General features: G+C 39.1%; 1 protein-coding gene across 6 annotated transcripts in view; it reads left to right on the top strand.

The window, feature by feature from the left end:
• Positions 1-25,310, top strand: part of MPP7 (membrane palmitoylated protein 7) — a 299,054-nt gene that overhangs the window by 9,032 nt on the left and 264,712 nt on the right. The window lies entirely within an intron of this gene.

The following is a 25,310-nucleotide window of genomic DNA, read 5'->3' as shown; positions in this document are numbered from 1 at the left end:
TTATGTGTAGCGACTCTACTTAGTTGAAAGCCATCATGTGTTTGGAAAAACAAAGCGGAAATGGTTATGTATCTTAAACTGTGAACTTTTCTTTTTTAAGATTTTTATTTATTTGAGGGGGAGGGAGAGAGAGCACGCGTGCATGCACATGTGCACATGAGTGGGAGGAGAGGGAGAGGGAGAAGCAGACTCCCCTGCTGAGTGCAAAGCCCAGACTCAGGGCTCGATCCCAGGACCCTGAGATCATGACCTGAGCCGAAGTCAGACACTTAACCAACTGAGCCACCCAGGTGCCCCAAACTGTGAATTTTTAAAAAAATGAATAGATACCTAGAAAAGTGCATATGCTAGGATATGCAAATGTCCTACATGTGCAGCTCACTGAGTTATCCCAAACCAAACACACTTGTTTAAGCAGCATTCAGGTTGAAGAGAGGAAACATTAGTAGGACCCCAGAAGTCACCCTGCTGCTCTTTTCTATGACCTTGACTTGTAACAGTATGGTGATTCGTGGTCATGGTCTGTCAGTTGGCTCCTGCTGGACTCCTTACTTGGGGTGTTTTGTTCAACAGGGAAATCAGGATAAGGTCGTGTCTGAAAGTTCATTTGAACATTGGAGCCTTGACCTAGGCTCTAATCTTTGGAGCTGCAGTTTTCAAACATGTGATTTCAGTACTTCACTCTGAAAAATTAAGGATTTTTCTTTATGTGGGTGATATCTAACAATATTTGCTGTGTTAGAAATTCAAACAAGAAATTTTAGAGTATTAACTCGTTAAAAAGTAAGAATCCCATTATATGTAAACATAAAAACACTTTATGAAAAATAACTATCAAAATAAGTGAGAAGAGTGGCATTACTTTATGTTTTTGTAACTTTTTTTAAATTGAAATATAGTTGACTTACAATGTTAGTTTCAGGTGTACAACATTGTCATTTGACAGTTCTATACATTATGTAATACCATGGTAAGTGTAGTAACCATCTGTCACCATACAAAGTTATTACACTGTTACTGACTGTATTCCCTATGCTGTACTTTTCATCCCTTATTTATTTTGTGACTGGAACTTTGTACCTCTTCATCCCCTTCACCTGTTTCACCCATCACTTCCCTCCCCCGCCCCCTGCAACTACCAGTTTGTTCTCTGTATTTTAAGTCTGTTTTGTTCATTTGTTTTGCTTTTTAGATTTTCACATGTAAGTGAAATCATTCGGTATTTGTCTTTCTCTGCCCTATTTCACTTAGCACAATCTAGGTCCGTCCGTGTTGTGAATGACAAGATTTCTTTTTTTTTTTTTTTACTTTGGAGTAATATTCCGTTCTATGTATATATGCCACATCTTTTTTTTTTTTTTAAGATTTTATTTATTTATTTGACAGAGACACAGCGAGAGAGGGAACACAAGCAGGGGGAGTGGGAGAGGGAGAAACAGGCTTCCCGCTGAGCAGGGAGCCCGATGTGGGGCTCGATCCCAGGACCCTGGGACCGTGACCTGAGCTGCAGGCAGACGCTTAACGACTGAGCCACCCAGGCGCCCCTGCCACATCTTCTTTATCCTCTCATCTTTCGATGGACACTTGGGTTGCTTCTTGGCTATTGTAAATAATGCTGCAGTCAAAATAGGGGTGCATATGTCTTTTTGAATTAGTGTTTTCATTGCCTTTGGGTAAATACCCAGAAGTGGAATTACTGGATCGTATGGTAGTTCTATTTTTAATTTTTTGAGGAACCTCCATACTGTTTTCCACAGTGGCTGCACCAATTTACATTCCCATCAACAGTGCACAAGGGTTTTTCTTTTCTCAACATCTTCACCAACACTAGTTCTTATCTTTTTGATACTAGCCATTCTGACTGGTGTGAGGTGGTATCTCATTGTGGTTTTGATTAGCATTTCCCTAATTAATGGTGTTGAGCATCTTTTCATGTGTCTCTTGGCCATCTGTATGTCTTCTTTGGAAAAATGTCTAATCAGGTCCTCTGCCCATTTTTAAATCAGATTAATACATTTTTTGGTGTTGTGTGAGTTCTTTATATATTTTGGATATGAACTCATCAGATATATCCTTTGCATATATCTTCTCCCATTCAGTAATAAGTTGTCTTTACATTTCATTGATGGTTTCCTTCACTGTGTGAAAGCTTTTTATTTTGTTGTAGTCCCAATAGTTTATTATTGCTTTTGTTTCCCTTGCCTGAGGACACACATCTAGAAAAGTGTTGCTAAAGCTGATGTTTAAGAGATTACTGCTTATGTTTTCTTCTAGGAGTTTTATGATTTCAGGTCTTACATTTAGGTGTTTATTCTATTTTGAGTTAATTTTTGTGTGTGATGTAAGAAAGTGGTCCAATTTCATTCTTTCACATATAGCTGTTCAGTTTTCCCAGCACCGTTTATTGAAGAGACTGCCTTTTTTTTTTCTTTTTTTAAAGATTTATTTATTTGAGAGAGCGAGACATAGTGAGAGAGGGAACACAAGCAGAGGGAGTGGGAGAGGGAGAAGCAGGCTTCCCGCCAAGCAGGGAGCCCGATGTAGGGCTCGATCCTGGGACCCTGGGATCATGACCTGAGCTGAAGGCAGACGTGTAACGACTGAGCCACCCAGGGGCCCCTTGAAGAGACTGTCTTTTCCCCATTGTATATTCTCGCCTCTTTTGTTGTAGATTAATTGACCATATAAGCATGAGTTTATTTTTGGGCTCTTAATTCTGTTCTGTTGATCTGTGTGTCTGTTTCTGTGTCAGTACCATACTGTTTTGATTACTGTAGTTTTGTAGTTTAGTTTAGATCTGGGATTGTGATACCTCCAGCTTTGTTCTCCTTTCTCAAGATTGCTTTGGCTGTTTGCAGTCTTTTATGGTTCCATACAAATTTTAGGAATATTTGTCTTCTGTGAAAAATAGGAATTGTGATACGGATTGTATTGAATTTGTAGATTGCTTTGGGTAGTATGGACATTTTAACAATAGTCTTCCAATTCATGAGCATGAAGTATCTTTCCATTTGTGTCATGTTCAGTTTCTTTCATCAGTGTGTTGTCACTTTCTGAGTACAGATCTTTTACCTCCTTGGTTACATTTATTCCTAAATATTTTATTCTTTTTGATTGTAGCTCTTCATGTCTGCTTAGAAGACAGCTGGATTTTTCTGTTTCTGTATTCAGTCTGTTGTGATTTGTTGTTTGGTTGGAATATATGAAGGAAATTTAGTCTTGTACAGACCTGTAGTTGGAAGAGAGGAGTGTTTTAATGATCTTGTTAGGTAATCGTGGATATTCTCTTTGATACCACATCAAAACTCTGTGACAGTTTCTTACAAAGTTAGTTGCAGACTGGAATCTTAACCCATGTCAAACTTTTCTCATTCTGTTACATTTAATTGTACTGGTTTATCTTGTACGTTGAATCTTCATACATGATTTGGAAAATATTGGTTCATGGAATTCTATAAATCTCCCAAATGTTGGCACCTTTCATGATACCATTGGAAAAGGTCACATTTGTTAAAATCACCCATGATCCCATCAGAAAGATTGTTATTGCAAAAGCTGTCATGTTCCTGGTGGCAGATGTAATTTTTTGAAAAACCTAATTTTTGCTGGAAAGTTTGAATTTTTTCATGGTCAACACATAGGTTGGGTGTCTTCCTGGAAGCAATAGGTTCACTTTATTTGTTCTTAAAAAAAAAAAGTCTGCCAAATAAATACCCAACCTTCAATACTCCATTTGCCTTTCAGTTGTTATTTCCTATAAGAATGATATTCCATGGGGAAAAAAGCTGCTCGCTCAGCTTGCGAATTGGACAGATGGCACTCCTCCTTTACTTTGGGACAACCATTGGCCTTCACTGTATGGCATACATCCTTATGTATACTTCCTATTTTGTCACAGAATGTTAAGAAGACATGTATCCAAGAACTGAGATTTCAGTACAATTGTTAATTTTCACCGTTTCATCAAGGACACTCTTATGTGAAGCTGGCATTTCTTTTCATTGAGTTTATAGCGGGGAGGGCTGCCCGGTTGGTGCCATCGACTTTTTTCCTGCCAAGGTGCCAGCAGTTTCATCACCCTTGCTGTTACATCCTCAGCACAAATGTCAGTGCAGTGAACATCGCAAGTAACCTCTCCGCATTATTGCAAAAATCGTTTTGACCTCATGGATGGGCTGGAAGGTTCTTGAGGACCCCAGGGTTTAAGGATCCCTCAAGAACAGCTGGTTCTTTGTATCTCTCACCAGTGCAGTTGAGGGCCAGGTTCTTAATACTGATCTGTCTCCCCTGAGGTTGCTGAACCAGATCCAACTTTGCCTTTGCTTACTTACTCCGAAAGCTATCTTCTTAGAAGCAGGGACCTGCTACTTCTTGGCTCAGCTGTGCTGTATTTTTCCAAGTGAGGGAAAGTTTGGTAACAGTAGGAAAGAAAATATTTCTGAGATCAGCAGCTTCAGACCTGTGTGAAGCTGTTAATTTTGCTGTCTTATCACAATAAATACGTCTATAAACATGCTAATACTTGGTTTACTTTCCTCATCTTTTAAGATGAAGATAATCACAAAGAGAAGTTGAAGACATGTCCTGGACATTTATCAAGAACTATTTGTTTGGTAATGTCATAATTAGGAAGAATGATAACAAGTGGTAACCTGTTGTAATGCTTTTGATTTAATTTTAACCTGTTAATGGTTTAACATGTTCTTCTCTTCTTTTATTTCCTGTAAATAGTAATCAGATCTTGGTTTGATTCGGTTTCTGTTTTTTGCAAAATTGCTTCATGGGTGGTAAGGTGTACTTCTAGCTGGAGTCTGGCAGTGTTGATTGTGTCTTTTTTGTGGTGTTCCTGGTCATTGAGAATCATTACCTAAATCCATTGTTTTATTAGTGGTTTGTGAAATGGTGATATTTTATTTCTGTTTTTCTTCTTTATGTATTAGGATATTTTTATAAAGAGGAAATTTACCTCATCAGTTATTTGAGATACAGTTGTATAGAAAAGGCAGGTTAATTTTTTTTTTTTTTTTAAGATTTTATTTATTTGACAGAGAGCGAGCAAGCACAGGGAGGGAGGGAGGGAAGAACGGAGGGAGGGATGGAGGGACAGAGGGAGGGAGGGACGAGGGAGCAGCAGAGGGAGAGGGAGAAGCAGGCTCTCCGCGGAGCAGGGAGCCCGACGCGGGGCTGGATCCCAGGACCCTGGGATCATGACCTGAGCCAGAGGCAATGGCTTAACTGACTGAGCCACCCAGGCGCTCTGCCTTTTTTTTTTTTTTTTTTAAATTAATTTTCAACATTGTGAGTTGGTCCATTAGATTATAGAATAAGTCTGTTCAGGATGAGTAAATTAAATTGGTCTCTCAGTCGTTTTTCTTTGAGAAATTGCACTCGATTTTAGAAGTAAGTAAATCCAAAGGAAACTATTAAGAAAAAAGTCCTTTTGTTGTATTCTGAGAATAACTTAATTCATTTGAAATAAAAAAAAATGTGTAGATACCTACTGATGCTATTAAGAGAATTACATTTTTTAAAATTTAAATAAGATTTTTCTTGGGGCGCCTGGGTGGCTCAGTTGGTTAACCATCTAACTTCTGATTTTGGCTCAGGTCATGATCTCAGGGTTGTGAGATTGAGCCCCACATGGGGCCCTGTACTCAGCGAGGATTCTGCTTGAGATTCTCTCTTTCTCTCTCTCTCTCTCTGCTCTTCTCCCTGCTTGTACTCCCTCTCTCTCTCAAATAAATTCTTTAAAAAAAATTAAGATTTTTCTTGCTTCTGAGAATAACGTATTCATTGCACATAATTATCCTTTTATGAATCCTATGTTGTATTCTGAGAGCACATTTGAAAGTGTATGAAGTATCCTTGCCCTCAAGGTGTTTATAGTAGAATAAAGTAGGTGAAAAGTTGACCTTTGTTAGATAAAGTTTTTACTGGCATTTCGTGGGTTGAATGATAAAAGTTATGTTTATTACAATACTTCCTCCTCTTTAAAATTTATACTGTTGAGAAACTGGATGATGGAAAAAAAAGTTTTCTTTAGATAAAGGATAGTAATAGGCAAAACTGGTTATGGGAAGGGTGAGTCAGATCGAGCCAGAGTATCTGTTGGAATTCTGGTGAGAACAAGGGAAGCAAATGCCTTTCGTCTTAAACTGCAGATTCTCACCCTGGTGCTGGCGGTGACTTAAAACAGGTCCTTCTACTGCAGGCCAGACCTGTTTTAAGCTGTTCCTCCCTTCTGAATTCCTTCTCTTAATTTGAGTGATTGCTGAATAGCCAGTACTTCATACCCAGACAGAAGATTATGTAAACACCTGTGTACATTTGTGACTCTCCTCCTAGGAACCTGTTAACAGCGGTTGCTGATCAGCAGTGGGGTTCTTTGTAACTCCAGCTTTTGGGGTTCTTTGGTGTGTACTTTGGAATGATACCCGCAGGGAAGTGGGTCATTAGTGATGTGTGTACTGACTCTTCCACTGACCACTGAGATCTGCTCAGTTAGCTTAGTTCAGCATCGTATACTTTACAAGTGATAACTAAAGTGATTTTGACTCGACTTCTGTTCTAGTGTTTCTAATCTCCCGCTGGGTCCAGAACTGGGTAATTGAATTTACTCTGATTTTTGCATATGGGACCTCAAATATCCTTAGGGGAAGACTGTGAATGGTATGGCAAGATTGCTTCCCACAATACACCTTTTTCTCTCTCTGAGTTGTTTTTAACTTAATCATAGCTGCCATTGACAGTAGCTTCTGCCATTTATTGATCCTTTGCTATTCCTGAGGTGCTGTGCTGAGCTGGGGCTCCCTGATATTCATGTGTAAGTCTTGTCTTAACAGCAGTCCTTGGAAGATTGTCTCTTTTCTTTTATAAATGGGGAAAACCGAGTCCTGCAGTTCAATACTTTGCCTCGAGTCCAAGGATTAGGAAGTGGTAAAACCAGGGTTCAAACTCCAGCTACCTGTTCTCCTATACGTCAGAAACCAATGTGTGAGAATATCCTATGATTCAAATTCTTACTGGAATGTCTCTTTTGTGCATCTTCAGTCTCTCCTTGGCTCCTTCTTTTAATCTGGACAAGCACAAGTCTCACCTCCTCTGGCTCGTGCTCTAAAAATCTGTCTACCGAAGTGTACCCCTGGTGACAAGTTTGCTCAGAAGTCTGAGGGCACTTCAAAGAGTCACCCACTGCAAGCATGAAATTGTTCCAAGGTTTAATGTTTGTTCTGATAGATTAAATAACACTTTGCATTGTTTAAAATGGACACTCCGGAAAGATATGTGATCTTTATGCCCCACCCTTGAACCTCCACAAGTACCTCAGTTTGAGAAACAAGTCTATGGAACGGAGGAGTAGGGATGGTGCAGGGATGAGTATTCTAGAGATCTGGGTGGTGTGATGGGATGAATTTGATGACTGGATATTGGGAAGCTTAGTTCTGCTGCTTCTCAGACAATTTAGTTTTGTCTTGGTTTCTGCCACTGGTTTGTCTTTTTGCTGCTGTCGCTTAACTATGGGAGTGTCTTCAACCCTTGACCCATTTATTCCTGCCTCTTACCCTGGTTATTGTGCCTTTGCCCATTGTCTGGGTTCTGGCTCTCCTTTCTGTATGAGTGACTTCTATGGTGGCTTCAGTGAGCTCCGGTTCATTGAATCCACCAGAGCCCTAATTTGCTGAAGCAAGTTTGCAGTTGCTCAGTGGTGTCTCCTCGAAAGTGAAATGTCTTAGAGTTAGCATGCTTGATTTCAACTGCTCTTTTCTCTAAAACTATAACATTGGGGCATCTGGGTGGCGCAGTCCGTGAAGCGTCAGACTCTTGGTTTCGGCTCTGGTCATGATCTCATGGTCGTGAGTTTGATCCCCGTATCAGGCTCCATGTTCAGTACAGTGCCTGCTTGAGTTTCTCTTTCTCTCTCTCTCCCTTTGCCCCTCTCCACCGTATGCTCTCTCTCTCTCTAAAAGAAGTAAATAAATCTTTTAAAAAAAACTAACATTTTTAGGTGGTATACAAATTGGCTGGAGTAGAACATTTCCATATCCACTGTAGATTAGGCTCAAATCCCTGTTTAATTAGCCAAGGGTTCAGAACTGACTGGAAGGTAGAACAGACACCGTGTAACATGGCATGCGTTCCTTTGGCCCCTTGGTTCTCAGTGAGGCATGCAGCCTGTGATAATGGCAGAGATTACGTCATGGTTCCACTAGAACTAACAGGAACAATCTGTGTACCTCCTTTTAAGGGAATGCTGATAAACAGTAGGTTCTCCTAGTTTTTCAACTGGACAGCATCCTTTTTTGTTGTTGTTGTTAAAGATTTTATTTAATTGAGGGAATGCGCACGCGCATGAGCAGGGGGTGGGGCAGAGGGAGAAGCAGGCTCTCCACTGAGCAGGGAGCCTGATGTGGGGCTCGATCCCGTCATGACCTGAGCTGAAGGCAGACGCTTAACTGAGCCATCTAGGAACCCCCTGGACTGCATCCTTAAGGCCAAAAGCCTCATTGTGAGGAGAGGGAATGGTTGATGTTCTTAACCATAGCTCTACTCTCTTCCTTGTTTAATCAAAGTTTATTGCCCTGGTCACTGAAAACCTTGAGGTCATATGTCTTAATGGTTAAGGATGTGGACTGAAAACCACAACAGTATTTAAAAAAAACAAAACAAAACAACACTTTATTTAAGTATGATTGGCATACAAAAAACTGAACGTATTTAATGTCTACAACTTAATGAGTTTGAAGAGAAACACCTGTGACGCCATCACCACAATCTATGCCATAGACTTATTCGTCACTGAATGTTCCTTCCTGCCCTCTTTGTTATTATTATGACCATTATTTGTTTTTATTTTGTGGTAAGAACACATAAGATTTACCCTCTCACAATACTGTATGGTTGACTCTAAGCCCTCTGCTCTGCAGTAGATCTCTAAGACTTGTTCATTTGGTGTAACTGAAATGTTGTACCCTCAATCCCTGGCAAGTTCCATTCTGCTCTTTGCTTCTGTGAATTTACTATTAGATTCATCATGTAAGAGGCGATGTAGTATTTGTCCTTCTTTAACTTGGTATAATGTCCTCCAGGATTTGGAGGATTGTCACAAATGGCAGGATTTCCTTCCCTTTTTTCTTTTTTCTTTCTTTTCTTTTTTTTTTTTTTCACTTTTAAGGTTTACTCTCTTAGCAACTTTCAAATATACACTAGGGTATTAACTATAGTCGCCATGCTCTACATTACATCCCCATGACTTACTTATTTTATAACTGGAAGTTTGTACCTTTTGACCCCCTTCAGCCATTCAGCTTCCTCCCACTACGGCAGGCAACCACCAATCTGTTCTCTGTCTTTAATGAGCTTGATTTTTCTTTATTAGATTCCACATATGAGTGAGATAAGATACTGGCTTTGGCTTGTTTCCCTTCGCATAACGCCCTCCAGGTCCATCCATGTTATCATAAATGGCAAGATTTCATTTGTTTTTTGGCTGAATAGTATTCTAGTGTGTGTGTGTGTGTGTGTGTGTATGTGTATGTAGGTATGTACACAATTTATCCATTCATCCATCGACGAACACTTAGGTTGTTTCCATATCTTGACTACTGTGAGTAATGCTGCAATGAACATGGAGGTGTATATATCTTTTTGAATTAGTGTTTTCTTTCTTTTCTCTTCTTTCTTCTCTCCTCCGTCCTCTCTCCCCTCCGTCCTCTCTCCCCTCCGGCCTCTCTCCCGAGGCCCGTCCCTCCTCTCTCTCCCCCTCTCTCCTCCCCCCTCCCCTCCCCTCCCCTGAGGTTGCCACAACTAATCCACTTTTTTGCTCCTATAACTTCCTGATCCCACTCCCTTCTGCATACAAAAGTCTTTCATTCTATATAGCTTCTTCCCAGATCTCCTTTCTATTTGCTGGATGGGTGACTGCCCAATTCATGAATCCTCGAATAAAGCCAATAAGATCTTTTTAAAATTAACTCAGTTGAATTTTGTTTTTTAACCTATGGTTTAATCATGGTTATATATCACCAGAGGAGGTTTTAAAAAATAGGGTCTCCACTCCCTCTAGATTATGATTCAGTTGTATCTCTTTCCAGTGCAGTTTAGGGCCAGGTTCTTATGCTGATCTGTCTCCCCTGAGGTTGCATGTAGCTGTCCAGTTTCCCCAGCACGATTTATTGAAGAGGCTGTCCTTTCCCCATTGTATATTCTTGGTGATTTTGTCATAAATTAATTGACCATATATGCTTGGGTTTACTTCGGGGTGGCTCTTCTGTTCCATTGATCTGTGTGTCTATTTTTATGCCAATGTCATACTGTTTTGATTACTAAAGCTTTGTAATATACTTTGAAATCAGGGAGCCTGATGCTTCCAGCTTTGTTCTTCTCAGGAATGCCTTGACTATTGGGGGTCTTTTGTTGTTCCATACAAATTTTAGGATTGTTCTAATTGTTACAGTTCTGTGAAAATTCCTTTGGAATTTTGGTAGGGATTGCATTAAATCTGTAGATTGTTTTGAGTAGTATGGGCATTTTAACAATTCCCTTCCAATTCATGAGCATGGAATATCTTTGTGTCATCTTTAGTTTCTTTTATCGGTGTCTTAGAGTTTTCAGTGTACAAGTCTTTTTGCCTTCTTCCCCTTAAATTTATGCCAAGGTATTTTGTTCTTTTTGTTGCAATTGTAAATGGCATTGTTTTCTTTCTCTTTCTGATACTTTATTAGTGTTCAGAAAAACAATAGATTTTTGTGTATTAAATTTATACCCTGCAACTTTACTGAATTCATTTATTGGTTTTAACAGTTTTTGGGTGGAATCTTTAGGGTTTTATTTATTTATATATATACTATGTATTTTATATGTATGTCATCTGCAAATAGTGACGGTTCTACTTCCTTTCTGATTTGGATGTCTTTTCTTGTTCTTGCCTTATGGCTGAGGCTAGGACTTTCGGCACTACGTTGAATAAAGTGGTGAGAGTGGGCATCCTTGTCTTGTTCCTGACCTTAGAGGACAAGCTCTCACCTTTTCATCATTGAGTATGTGAGTTGTGAGGCTTTCCTTCTCTTTTAAGCTGAACAGTGTTCTAAACCTTTTTGGATTCACATTTCAACTCTGCTCATTGATAGTCTTATGAATTTAGGCAAGTTATTTCATCTCTCTAAGCCTCATAGTGAGAATTAAATCACATAACACCTATGAAGCACTTCGTGTAGGACCTGGCACAAATCAGGGGGCAGTACATGGTAATCGCTATTCATTCTTAATCAACCGTATTGTTAAATACCCTACAATGCTGATTTTTTTTCCTGTCTCTGCCAGCTAGTCCCAGGTCCTCTTCCTTATCAGTGTTTCATGGTGTCATTCCTCTGTCTATATTACCACTGTTGTCACCTTAGCTCAGATATTCATTGCCTTTTGGTAGACTGCAATAATCAGCACTTAGCTGACGTTCCTGATCCCACTTCATTCTGTCTGCACAGAAGTGTCTTGCCCTTTTTTTTTTTTTAAAGATTTTATTTATTTATTTGACGGAGAGAGAGTGAGTGAGCACAAGCAGGGGGAGTGGGAGGCAGAGGGAGAGGGAGAAGCAGGCTCCCTGCGGAGCAAGGAGCCCAATGTGGGGCTCGATCCCAGGACTCTGGGATCATGACCTGAGCCGAAGGCAGATGCTTGACCGACTGAGTCACCCAGGCGCCCCAAGTGTCTTGCTTTTGAATCTTCGGCTGTGCCACCCTGAGTCAAAATTACTCCATGGGACCTTCAAAGCCTATTATATTTAGGCCCCATGTATGGTTATTTTTCATTACTTGTTTTTACATACTTTCTACCCTAGTAGGCATAGGAATGTGTTCCGAGACCTACAGTTTTTCTCTGGGATTCACATCCCAGATTGCTTCAGGCACATGTCCGTTTGTCACTCATGGTCCTGGTTTGACCCTGTCATCGGAGATCCTGTTACCTCCATATGGTCTGTGATAAGCAGGGACTCCATTGTCACACCCTCCTCTTGGTGGGTCAGATTCTAAGAAATTCCATTGTTCTGTTGCTATTATTGATCTAGAGCTAGGAGTACTAGAAATGGCCTCCTTTTGGCTTATACCCTGTTAAAAGGAATTTTGCTCCCTGATATGTAAACTGCAACATCACTCTACTACTTCTTTATACCGAGTGTTCCTAAAACTAGACTGTGTAGAGTGGGGGCCCAGGAATGTGACCTTTTTATTTTTTTGTCCTCTTAAAGGGTCTGGCAGTTGCTAAACTGGATCTCTTGTTGGTAAAAAAAAAAAAAAGTGGACTACAAGCTGTATGAGCCTGTGTTGGCCTCGTTGTCTTTCATGTTCGCTGTGCCGGGGGTAGCCAGGGTCGGGCCTGCCTCTGGTGGTTTGAGTACCACCTCCGCCGACGGGTTTGGCCCGTGCAGGTGCCTCGTCCCACGTTGCGTGTTCTCCTCACCTGGGCTCACAACAGTAATAATTCAAAGGGATCATTTAGCCACAGGTGAGGCTTGAGTTTTCTTGGACTTGATGATGGGAACATTTTAAGACTAAGAAATTGAGAGAAGGAAGAATCAATAGAGGTGTCTTTGAGAGTAGGGATTCTGCCCTTATTCTTAAATGCCTGGTGCCCGTGTGGTAGGATGATTGTTGAGTGAATGTATGGATTTCTTGTGTGTGTGTGTATTTTTAAGATTTATTTATTTTAGAGAAAGATGGAGAGAGTGCACACGCGTGGGCACACGTGGGATGGAGGGGCAGAGGGAGAGGGAATCTCAAGCAGACTCCATGCTGAGTGTGGAGCCCAACGCAGGGCTTGATCTCACGACGCCGGAATCATGACCTAGGCCAAAATCAAGAGTTGGGCACTTAGTGGACTGAGCCACCCCGGCGCCCCTGCATAGATTTCTTAAAGGGCATGCTGTGCATTTCTATGGTGACTAATTCAGTGGTTCACAAGAAAGAGTCACTGTGCCGCAGAATGTCTCTGCAGATGGCTGGCTCTTGAGGAAGGAGTTGGAAGAGGGAATGGGGATCATGATTGAGGTGCAAGGGGAGACGTTGGATTTATTCAGAATTCTCTCTCGCATCTTCCTCTTCGCTTCCACTGAAGCTGGTGCCCCTCTCTAGTGTCTGTGGCTGAGAACTTGCCCATAGGTAAGCCCCCCTCTATAGGTTAATTTCAGGAGATTGAACCAGAGTTCAGAGTTGCTAATTAGGCCATTCTATTTCAAGAAATATGTTAGGAGTCCAAAATAGAAGTTGGCTGCTTGGTGAAGAAGTGAACTTCATTCACCCTGTTCACCCTGGAGTTACTCAGGCAAGATATGTCAACTGTGTTCTGTGTGATATTTTAATTGGGTGAGAGAATTGAATCCCCCCCCCCCCCCGCCTTTTAAAACAATTTGGGTAAAATTTAAGAAATACTGACTAGCAAAGAAAACACAGGAAAATACCAAATGACCTTCATCACAGTTAACAGATGTTAACATTTTGGCATTCTTGTTTCAGATTTTTTTTTTTATTGAAAGAAATGAAACATTGTAGATAAAGTTGAAGTCTATACTGTCCCCCTTCCTCCCGGCAAGCAGTTGCTAATATGAATTTGTATCCCCCCCCCCTTTTTTTTTGAATTGTAGCAAATTCTTTCCATCTTTTTCTAAATACGCCTTTATATATGGATTTTCCTGTAATATGAAGGGCATATGGGTTCATTAACAGAAATCATATACTGCATGTTTCATTCTGTTATTTACTTTTAAAAAGGTCCTGTTTTGATGGTATCTAGTTCTGTAGATACAGACACCAGATGACATTTTCTTTTTTCTTTATTGTATTTTCAGTTTTTATTTACCAGATGACATTTTCAATTTTAATTTTTTTTGTGCAAAGACAGAGGTCTTTATGTATTTGGCTGCTTAGGTAAATCTCTCATTGGTTCCCTGACATTTAATACAAATTCTTACTTGTTTGTAAGCCTTAAATTGATGAGAATTTTAAGAGTTTACACCATTAAAAAGTTGAAAGCCTAAGTTTTGGCTAAAATTTCCATGTGCATTTTAGCAGACAGTCTCAATATTTTGTGTTCCAAAAGGATGCTGCAAAGATGTTGCAGTGGGTGTGGAATAGTTCGCAAGGGACATGAGTAGGTGGCAGAGAGTTTTTGGCTGGAACGAATATATGCAGAAAAGCTGTTGCTAGGGCCCCTTGGGGAACTTGTCATTGAGTGGGGAAGTGTTAGGTTATCAGGTTTTTTTTTTTTTTCCTTCTGGGTAGCAGTTGGTAGTTTTCTATATTAAAACAGTGTCCCCTAAAGCCGAGAGCCTTTCCCTTAAGATCAGGAACACGTCAAGGATGCCCACTCTCGCCACTATTGTTCAACATAGTACTACAAGTCCTAGCAACAGCAATCAGACAACAAATAGAAATAAAAGGTATTCAAATTGGCAAAGAAGAAGTCAAACTCTCTCTTTTCACAGACGACATGATACTCTATGTGGAAAACCCAAAAGACTCCACCCCCAAATTACTAGAACTCATCCAGCAATTCAGTAATGTGGCAGGATACAAAATCAATGCACAGAAATCAGTTGCTTTCTTATACACTAACAATGTAACTGTAGAAAGAGAAATTAGAGAAACAATTCCATTTACAATAGCACCAAAAACCGTAAGATACCTCGGAATAAACCTAACCAAAGAGGTAAAGGATCTATACTCTAGGAACTACAAAACACTCATGAAAGAAATTGAAGAAGACACAAAATGATGGAAAAATATTCCATGCTCATGGATCGGAAGAATAAACATTGTTAAAATGTCTATGCTACCCAGAGCAATCTATACCTTCAACGCCATCCCGATCAAAATTCCAGTGACATTTTTCAAAGTGCTGGAACAAACAATCCTAAAATTTGTATGGAATCAGAAAAGACCCCGAATCGCCAAGGAAATATTGAAAAAGAAAAGCTGGGGGCATCATGTTGCCCGATTTCAAGCTATATTACAAAGCTGTGATCACCAAGACAGCATGGTCCTGACACAAAAACAGACATATAGACCAATGGAACAGAATAGAGAACCCAGATATGGACCCTCAAATCTGTGGTCAAATAATCTTCGACAAAGCAGGAAAAAACATGCAATGGAAGAAAGACAGTCTCTTCAATAAATGGTGCTGGGAAAATTGGACAGCCACATGCAGAAGAATGAAACTCGACCATTCTCTAACACCATTCACAAAGATAAACTCAAAGTGGATGAAAGACCTCAATGTGAGACAGGAATCCATCAAAATCCCAGAGGAGAACATAGGCAGTAACCTCTTTGACATCGGCCACAGCAACTTCTTTTGAGATACATCTCCAAAAGCTAGTGAAACAAAAGCAAAAATGAACTTTTAGGACTTCATCAAGATAAAAAGCTTCTGCACAGCAAAGGAAACAGTCAACAAAACAAAGAGGCAACCCACAGAATGGGAGAAGATATTTGCAAATGACACTACAGATAAAGGGCTGGTATCCAAGATCTATAAAGAACTTCTCAAACTCAACACCCAAAAAACAAATAATCAAGTCAAAAAGTGGGCAGAAGATATGAAAAGACACTTCTCTGAAGAAGACATACAAATGGCTAACAGACACATGAAAAAATGTTCATCATTATTAGCCATCAGGGAAATCCAAATCAAAACCACATTGAGAGACCACCTTACACCAGTTAGAATGGCAAAAATGGACAGGGAGAGAAACAACAAATGTTGGAGAGGTTGTGGAGAAAGGGGAACCCTCTTACACTGTTGGTGGGAATGCAAGTTGGTACAGCCACTTTGGAAAACAGTGTGGAGGTTCCTCAAAAATTAAAAAATAGAGCTACCCTATGACCCAGCAATTGCACTCCTGCGTATTTACCCCAAAGACACAGATGTCGTGAAAAGAAGGGCCATATGCACCGCAATGTTCATAGCAGCAATGTCCGCAATAGCCAAACTGTGGAAAGAGCCGAGATGCCCTTCAACAGATGAATGGATAAAGAAGATGTGGTCCATATATACAATGGAATATTACTCAGCCATCAGAAAAGATGAATACCCAACTTTTACATCAACATGGATGGGACTGGAGGAGATTATGCTAAGTGAAATAAGTCAAGCAGAGAAAGTCAATTATCATATGGTTTCACTTATTTGTGGAACATAAGGAATAGCATGGAGGACATTAGGAGAAGGAAGGGAAAAATGGGGGGGGAATTGGAGGGAGAGATGAACCATGAGAGACTATGGACTCTGAGAAACAAACAGGGTTTTAGAGGGGCGGGGGGAGGGGGGATTGGTTAGCCCGGTGATGGGTATTAAGGAGGGCACGTACTGCATGGAGCACTGGGTGTTATATGAAAACAATGGATCGTGGATCACTACATCAGAAACCAATGATGTATGGTGACTAACATAATAAAATTAAAAAAAAAAAGTGTCCCCTTTGATTTAAGAAATATACATAAATATGAAATTAATATTTAATTAGCAATATAAGTCCAGCCCTGTACTAACCAAGCTTTGGTCTCATCGACTGCACTGTCTTCTGGGTGTTTTCACTTGGATATCTCCTCTTGACCTTCATTTGAAGATCTGAAGTGGAAAAACAGGTCCCAGTCTTTAATATACCCAGTTCCTGTTTATGGCACCACTGTCGTTTGTATATCTAAGATTAGGGACTGTGGAGTCATTTGATTCCCAACATGTCTTTAGTGTTTCATTCTGAGAGCTTAGGTTTTTTTACCCTTCCCATTCTGTACCGCACTGATGTCTCATACTGCAGTCTCCCTGCCCTTGTTCTAGCCCTGGGATGCTCACCCTTGACCTAGGTTACTCTAGTCGCTGCTTTGCTGAATATGCAGCCTTCAGTACGCTGGTATCCGATTTTAGAACCTTACTTGCATTACTTTATGTTTGAAAAGGACTTCTTCCCCATGGTTTTTTAAGGGCTCTGAAGTTGCTATTTTTGTTCAAAGCCAGTTCTACCACTTACCAACTCTAGGACTTTGCATAAATTGTAAATATTTCTGAGACTCTGTTTCTGCGTAGGTAAACCGAGGCAGTCATAATAGTATTTAGGTTATAGGGCTGTAGTAGGCTTTAAATCAGAGGCTAAAGTACGGTACCTGGCGCAGTTAGATACTAGGGATGTTATTTTATTTTATTTTTTTTAAAGATTTATTTATTTTAGAGCGTGTGTGTGCGTGCTCCAGTGGGGGGTTGGGGTGGGGAGAGAGAGAGAGAGACGCTCCCTGTTCAGCAGGGAGACCAACACAGGGCTCGATCCCAGGACCCTGAGATCCCGACCCAAGTGGAAACCAAGAGTCGGTCACTTAACCGAGCCACCCAGGTGCCCCAGGGCAGTTATTCTTAATCCTGTCAAGCCTTAATCCTTTTCCCCCAGATTTCATTGTTCTTCATATTGTGCTACTCTAAGTATTCAGGTTTAACCTTTTAACAATATAAACCTGTTGTGTAATCAGATCTGGATGGTTGGTCACGACAGTCACTGAGAGAGAATGCGGAGGCGGAAGATCCCTTTTGGAGGAGGTAGCAGAAAGAGAGGTTCGTTTTTAAATACATTGAGTTTGAGGTGCCTGCACATTCAGTAAAGATGACTCTTGGTTGTATGACGAGACTCGGGTAAGGAAAGGAACTGGAGATGTCAGCTTACAGATAGTAATTGCAGACAAATTTGGGTGGCATCATTTTCAGGTTCAACAGTGCCTCTTCAGTCTGGACCTAACATTTTTTAAATAAAGATTTTAGCTGTTTTATCAAGATTTACTGAATACCTGTTATTGAAAGGCATTATATGTTGGGCACTGAGCTGATGCAAAGAGGCCTATTATCCAGCTTCTCTCTTGGGACCTTAACATCAAAGGACCTAGAAATTGAATGAAAGCAGAATGAAATATGGTTAAAAGATAAACATGGAGGGTAGCTGTGGTTGTGGATTATTTATGATGGTGAATTTGAAGGCATATGGGCAGCTAGGAGGGGGTGGTGACAAAGATAGCTTATTTTCACAAATGTTTAGTTTCTTCATGTTTCGGTAGCAGGAAGTAGGGAGAGGGTTTTCCAGGCAGCCTCCTACCTAAGTGGTGTGTGATAGGAGAAGGGTCACACTTCAGTCTATGGGTGTAGACATCGTGTCAACATTGGATGTCTGTGATTGTTCTATAAACCTATTTTACTGGTGGGGCGCCTGGGTGGCTCAGTCGTTAAGCGTCTGCCTTCGGCTCGGGTCATGATCCCGGGGTCCTGGGATCGAGCCCCGCATCGGGCTTCTTGCTCAGAGGGAAGCCTGCTTCTCCCTCTCCCATTCCCCCTGCTTGTGTTCCCTCTCTCGCTGTGTCTCTCTCTGTCAAATAAATAAATAAATAAAAACAAAACAAAAACCTATTTTACTGGTTTTCTTGGTTCTGAGAGCCAGAGTCTTCTAGTTTATTAGGTTATTAGAAAATTGGTACATTTTATGAGATTTTATATATTCTTTGTTTCCTTTGTGTCAAATGTGTGAAATACTTTTGATTGTTGAAGAATATTTTATGTTAAAAATAAACTCCTTAGGGAACCTTAGTGACTGTAAGTGTACTGTCTCATCAACATTCTGAGATATATATAGCTTTGATAATTTATACAGGGATGAGAATAAAAATTTGTGAGGTCTAATAAATGCAGAACTTCAGACTGTTAATGCAAAGAATAATTGTGTTCTGGTGGAGAGAAACTTCTGTGTTTGCGTTTTCTGATTGCACTCTTGATGCCATTTGTCTTAAAGTAGACAGAAGACTTTTTGAATTCTTTGTTTTCATAGCCTCAGAATACTTGTCCCTTAAGTACTAAGGTAGTTGTGGGTGAGTGAACTGGAATGTGAGGGTGGGTAAGAATTTTCCTATTTCATTAAGCTTACTCTTCCGTAGGAGAGGTCCTACTGAATAATTGCTTATATAGGTTTCCAGTTACCTTGTAACTTTATCAATAAAGAGGTTGCCTAAGACGTGACAAAATACACTAATGTGAATACTTTTAATCTTTCTTCAGCTAAGATTTTTTCTTTTTCTTGAGATAGAATTCTTTTCTAATTGTACCAGAAGACACAGAAAAGGCTCCCTTGGTTAACTTAGTTTCTTTTTTTTTTTTTTTTAAGATTTTATTTATTTATTTGACAGCACAAGCAGGGGGACCAGGAGAAGGAGACGGAGAAGCAGGCTCCCTGCTGAGCAGAGAGCCTGTTGTGGGGCTCGATCCAGGACCTTAAGATCATGGCCTGAGCCAAAGGCAGATGCTTAACCATAAGTCTAGCTACCATCTGTCACCATAGAAGGTGATTCTAGTATTATTGACAGTATTCCCTATGTTGAACATTACATCCACATGACTAACTTATTTTATAACTGGAAGTTTGTACCTCTTAATCCCTTCACCTGTTTCAACTGCCCCTCCAGTCCTTACCTCCTCTACACTTTGCTCCCTGTATTTTTGAGTGTTTGTTTGTTCACTTGTTTTGTTTTTTAGATTACACATGTAAGAAATCATACAGATTTGTCTTTCTCTAACTTATTTCACTTAGCATAATACCCTCTAGGTCCATCCATGTTGTCACAAATGACGAGATTTCATTCTTTTTTTTTTAAATTGCTGAGTAATATTCCATTGTGTGTGTGTGTGTGTGTGTGTTTGTGTGTATGCGCCACATCTTCTTTATCTGTTGATGTGCTAAATAGAGCTGCATTGAACATAAGGGTACATATATCTCTTTGAATTGGTGTTTTTGTTTTCTTTTAGATAAATACCCAGAAGTAGAATTGCTGGGTCATAGGGTAGTTCTACTTTCAATTTTTCGAGGAACGTCCATACTGTTTTCCATAGTGACTGCACCAATGAGCATTCCCACTAACAGTTTGAGTGTACCCTTTTCTCCACATCTCACCAAAACTTATTTTGTTTTAGTTTTGATAATAACCAGTCTGACCAGTGTGAGGTAATATCTCATTGTAGTTTTGATTTGCATTTCCCTTATGATTCGTGATGTTGAGCATCTTTTCATGTGCCTGTTGACCATCTGTAGATCTTCTTTGGGAAAGGGTCCTCTGCCCATTTTTTAATCAGATTTTTTTGTTTGTTTTTTGCTATTGAGTTTTGTAAGATTTTTATATATTTTGGCTGTATGATTTGCAACTGTCTGCTCCCATTCGGTAGGTTGCCTTTTCATTTTGTTGATGGTTTCCTTTGCTATGCAAAAGATTTTTAGTTTGGTGTATTCTCATTTATTTTAGCTTTTTTTGTTCTTGCCTGGGGAGACTGATCCAAAAAAATGTTGCTAAGATCAGTATCAAAGAGCTTAGTGCCTGTTTCCTTCTAGGACTTTTATGGTTTCAGGTCTTACATTTAAGTCTTTTAATCCATTTTGAGTTAATTTCTGTGCATGGTATAAGGTAGTGGTCGTGTTTCATTCTTTTTCATGTGGCCGTCCAGTTTTTCCAGCTCTGTTTATTGAAGAGACTGTCTTATCCCCTTTGTATATTCTTGCCTCCTTTATTGTGGATTAACTGACCATTTATGCATGGTTTTATTTTTGGGGTCTCTATTCTGTTCCATTGATCTACGAGTATATTTTTTGCTTCATTACCATACTGTTTTGATCACTATAGCATTGTTTTATAGTTTGAAATCGGGGGTGAGATACCTCCAACTTTGGCTATTTTCCAGATTCTGTTGTACAGACATTTTAACAGTGTTCTTCCAATGCATGAGCATGATATATCTTTTCATTTATTTGTGTCTTCAGTTTCTGTCATCACTCTTATAGTTTTCAGAGTATAGGTCTTTCACCTATATCTATTCCTAGGTATTTTACTCTTTTTTTTTTTTTTTTTTTTAAAGATTTTATTTATTTATTTGAGAGAGAGAATGAGACAGAGAGAGAGAACATGAGAGGGGGGAGGATCAGAGGGAGAAGCAGACTCCCTGCTGAGCAGGGAGTCCGATGCAGGACTCCATCCCGAGACTCCAGGATCATGACCTGAGCCGAAGGCAGTCGCTTAACCAACTGAGCCACCCAGGCGCCCCTATTCCTAGGTATTTTACTCTTGATGTAATTGTAAATGGGATTGTTTTCTTAATTTCTCTTTCCGATAGGTTGTTACTAGTGCATAGAAATGCAACCAATTTTTGTATGTTAGTTTTTGTATTCTGTGACTTAACTGAATTCATGTACTAGTTTTAATAGTTTCTTTGGTGGAATCTATAGGGTTTTCTATAAATATACTGTGTCACCTGTGAATAGTGATGGTTTTACTATTCTTTACCAATTTGGATTCCTCTTATTTCTTTTTCTTGCCTAATTGTTGTGGCTAGGATTTTGTACGTTTGAATAAAAGTGATGAGAGTGGGCATCTTTGTCTTGTTCCTAATCTTAGAGAAAAAGCTTTCAGTTTTCGCCATTGAGTATGATGATAACTGTGGGTTTATCATATATGGCCTTTATTATGTTGAGATATGTTCCCTCTACATGTGCTTCCTTGAGAGCTTTTATCAGAAATAGATGTTGAATTTTGTCACATGCTTTTTCTATATCTATTGAGGTGATCATATGATTTTTAGCCTTCATTTTGTTAATGTGGTGTATCATGTTGATTTGTGGATATGAGCCATCTCTGCATCTCTGGAATAAATCCCATTTTATTATGGCTTATGATCCTTTTAATGTGTTGTTGGATTTAGTTTGCTAATATTTTTACTGAGGATTTTTGCATCTATATTCATTAAGGATATTGGCCTATAATTTTCTTCTTTTATGTTGTCTTTTTCCAATTTTGGTATCAGGGTACTGTGGCCTCATAAAAGGAATTTTGAAGTACTCGTTCCTGTTTACTTTTTTTTGGAAATAATTTGAGTAAGATAGGTACTAACTCTTCTTTCATTGTTTGATAGAATTCACCTGATCCTGGACATTTTTTTTTTTTTTTAATTGCTGGTTCAATTTTATTACTTGTAATCTGTCTATTCATATTTTCTGTTTTTTAATGATTCAGTCTTGGAAGGCTCTGTGTTTCTAGGAATTTATCCACTTCTTCTGGTTTTTCCAATTTGTTGGCCTACAGTTGTAGTAATCTCTTATGATCTTATGCATTTGTTGTCAGTTGTAATTTCTCTTCTTTCATTTTTGATTGTATTGGGACCATGTCTCTTTTATTCTTGACGATTCTGGCCACAGGTTTATCAATTTTTATCTTTTCAAAGCACCAGCTTTTAGTTTCATTGATCTTTTCTAATTTTTTAAACTATTTCATTTATTTCCACTGTGATTTTTATTATTTCCTTCTACTAACTTTGGGCTTTATTCTTTTTCTTTCTTTTTTTTCCCCCTAGTTCTTTAGGTATGAACTGAGATTGTTTATTTGAGATATATGTTGTTTTTTTGGGGAGGTCTGTATCGCTATAAACTTCCCTCTCACAACTGCTTTTGCTGTGTCCATAGATTTTGGTCTGTTGTATTTCCATTTTCATTTGTCTCAAGGTATTCTGTGATTTCTCCTTTGATTTCTTAGTTGACCCTTTGGTTGTTTAGCAGCATGTTGTTTAGTTTCCATGTGTTTATGTTTTTTGCAGTTTTCTATTTATAATTGGTTTCTAGTTTCATGCCATTGTGGTCAGAAAAGATGCTTGATACGATTTCAGTCTCTTGAATGTATTGAAACTTATTTTGTTGCCTAACATGTGTTCTATCTTGGAGAATGTTCCATGAGCACTTGAGAGGAATGTGTATTCTGCCTTTGGATGGGATGTTCTGTAAATATCTGTTAAGTCCATCTGGTCTACCATGTCTTTTAAGGCCAGTGTTTCCTTGTTGGTTTTCTGTCTGGATGATCTATCCATTGATGTAAGTGGAGTCCTAAAGTCCCCTACAATTATTGTATTGCTGTTGATTTCTCCCTTTATGTCTGTTCACATTCCCTTTATATAGAGTAAGGGCTCCTTTGTTGGGGGGCACACATATTCACAAATGTTGTATCCTCTTCTTGGATTGAGCTCTTTATCATTATGTAATGCCCTTCTTTGCCTTTTGTTTACAATCTTTGATTTAAACTCTATTTTGTCTGATAAGAGTATTGCTACTCCTGCTTTTTTGTGTTCATTTACATGGACTATCTTTTCACTTTTAGTCTGTGTGTGTCTTTAGGTCTGAAGCAAGTCTCTTGTAGGCAGCATGTAGATGGGTCTTATATTCTTTATCCATTCAGTCACTCTGTGTCTTAAGATTGGAGCATTCCCATTGTGAGTAATTATTGAGAGGTATGCACTTGCTGCCATTGTGTTAATTGTTTTCTGGTTGTTTTTGTAGTTCTTCTCTGTGTCTTATTTTGGTCTCTTCCCTTGTGGTTTGCTGGTTTTCTTTAGTTATTTTGGGTTCCTTTCTCTTTAGTTTCTGTATATCTTTGATAGGTTTTTGGTTTGTGGTTACCATGAGTTTCGTATATATCTACCTACATATATAGCAGTCTGTTTTAAGCCTATGTTGCTAAAGTTTGAATGCATTCTAAAAGTCCTACATTTTTTACTCTCCCTATACACATTTTATGTTCTTGACTTCATATTTTACATCTTTTTTTGTATCCCTTAACCATGTAGTGTAGTTATAGTTGATTTTTACTATTTTTCTCATTTAACGTTTATAGTAGCTTTTTAAAGTGGCTCATCCACTGCCTTTACCAGGGAGATTTTTTCCCCCTAATTTTCTTTTTTTTAAGATTTTATATATTCATTTGACAGAACACATGCACGTGCACAAGCAAGGGGAGCAGCAAAGGGAGAGGGGAAGCAGACTCCCCACTGAGCAGGGAGCCTGATGCGGGGCTCGATCCCAGGACTCTGGGATCAGGACCTGAGTCAAAAGCAGATGCTTAACTGACTGAGCCACCCAGGCGTCCCTCCCTTAATTTTCTTATTTCTAGGTACAGCCTCTTCTTTTCTGCTTAAAGAAGACCCTTTAACATTTTCTGTAAGGTCGGTTTAGTGGTGAGAAACTCCTTTAATTTTCACTTGTTTGGGAAACTCGTCCTTCAGTTCTGAATGATAGTGTATAATTTTGTTAATGATATAAGATGATATTTTGGTTGTTCCATTTGGTTGACTTTAAAAACATTTTTAGTAGGAAATAATAATAGATGGGTAAGTAGTACATTACACTGAAAAAAGGAAACTACTCCAACATTGTCCAGGCATTAGCATCCATATGTCCTTTTTCCTTCCCATTCTTTCCTAAAAAAACAAAAAACCAAAAGCTGTAAATATTTTTAAAAGAGTACATATAAAATTAAGATCCAAACAAATCTTTATGAAAACTCAGTTCATGTAAAGGTCACATCTAGTTGAGGGAGGAATTTTCCTGTGCCTAAGGATTATGCATCAGCAGTTGCTCCTGGAACTAACTTATTTTCTAGAAGATATTTTCAGCCTTTAAATGGTTATAAAATGGCAGTTCCAAAATATATCACTTCTTTTCATTGAGTATCTATCAATACCTTATATCATGTCTGTTTATTATATTTACATACATATGTGTATATAAATATACACACATTTAATATACGTGTAGATAAAATAAAACTTTTAAAAGTAAAATACTTGCAGAAAAGTGCGCATATATGTGTATACCTTGATGAATGTTCACACATGATCTACATCTGTGTAAATAGCACATTTTGGAGTATATTTTACAAATAGTTTTCCTTGGTTTGTGTAAGAAGCAGAAGCACCAATCTACGTTGTGAATCTAGAGGTCCTTTTTAGGTTGGCTGAAGATGTCCGGTTATTTCTACCTCGGGTGTTTTCCTAACTTAGATGTTCAAGGTCAAGCTATATGTCCTTGATCATCCATTAGTCTGCCTAATTTTCAGAGGAGAATCTTGACCTTGCCTATTTCAGTTTCCCCAAAGCTTCAGTGAGCTGGCTTTTTATTCAAGCCTGCATTCTTGTAATGCCCCTCAGCTTTACAGAAGAATCTTAGCTCTGCTCCTAGACTTCCCATTAAGGCAAGTGGCTTTGTATTTGTCTTTCTACTCCAGACATGTCCCTAGGGAGGACAAACAAGCTCCCTGCCACTCAAGATTTATCAAAGTCTTGTTTGAAAGAAGCAATATTTAGTGAGGAGTGCTTAAAGGATATGTAGGGCATACATTATATTAGTTTTAAATATACTCCTGGATCAAGTCAGATTAGCAAAAGAACACCATCCTTATATCAGGTTTTATTGACATATCAACAGACTTTTACTG

The sequence above is a fragment of the Phoca vitulina genome, unplaced genomic scaffold (assembly GCF_004348235.1).
Source record: "Phoca vitulina isolate PV1807 unplaced genomic scaffold, GSC_HSeal_1.0 scaffold88, whole genome shotgun sequence".
NCBI lineage: Eukaryota > Metazoa > Chordata > Mammalia > Carnivora > Phocidae > Phoca > Phoca vitulina.
Note: the sequence above shows the minus strand (reverse complement) of the source record. Positions and strands in the feature narration are given on the sequence as shown.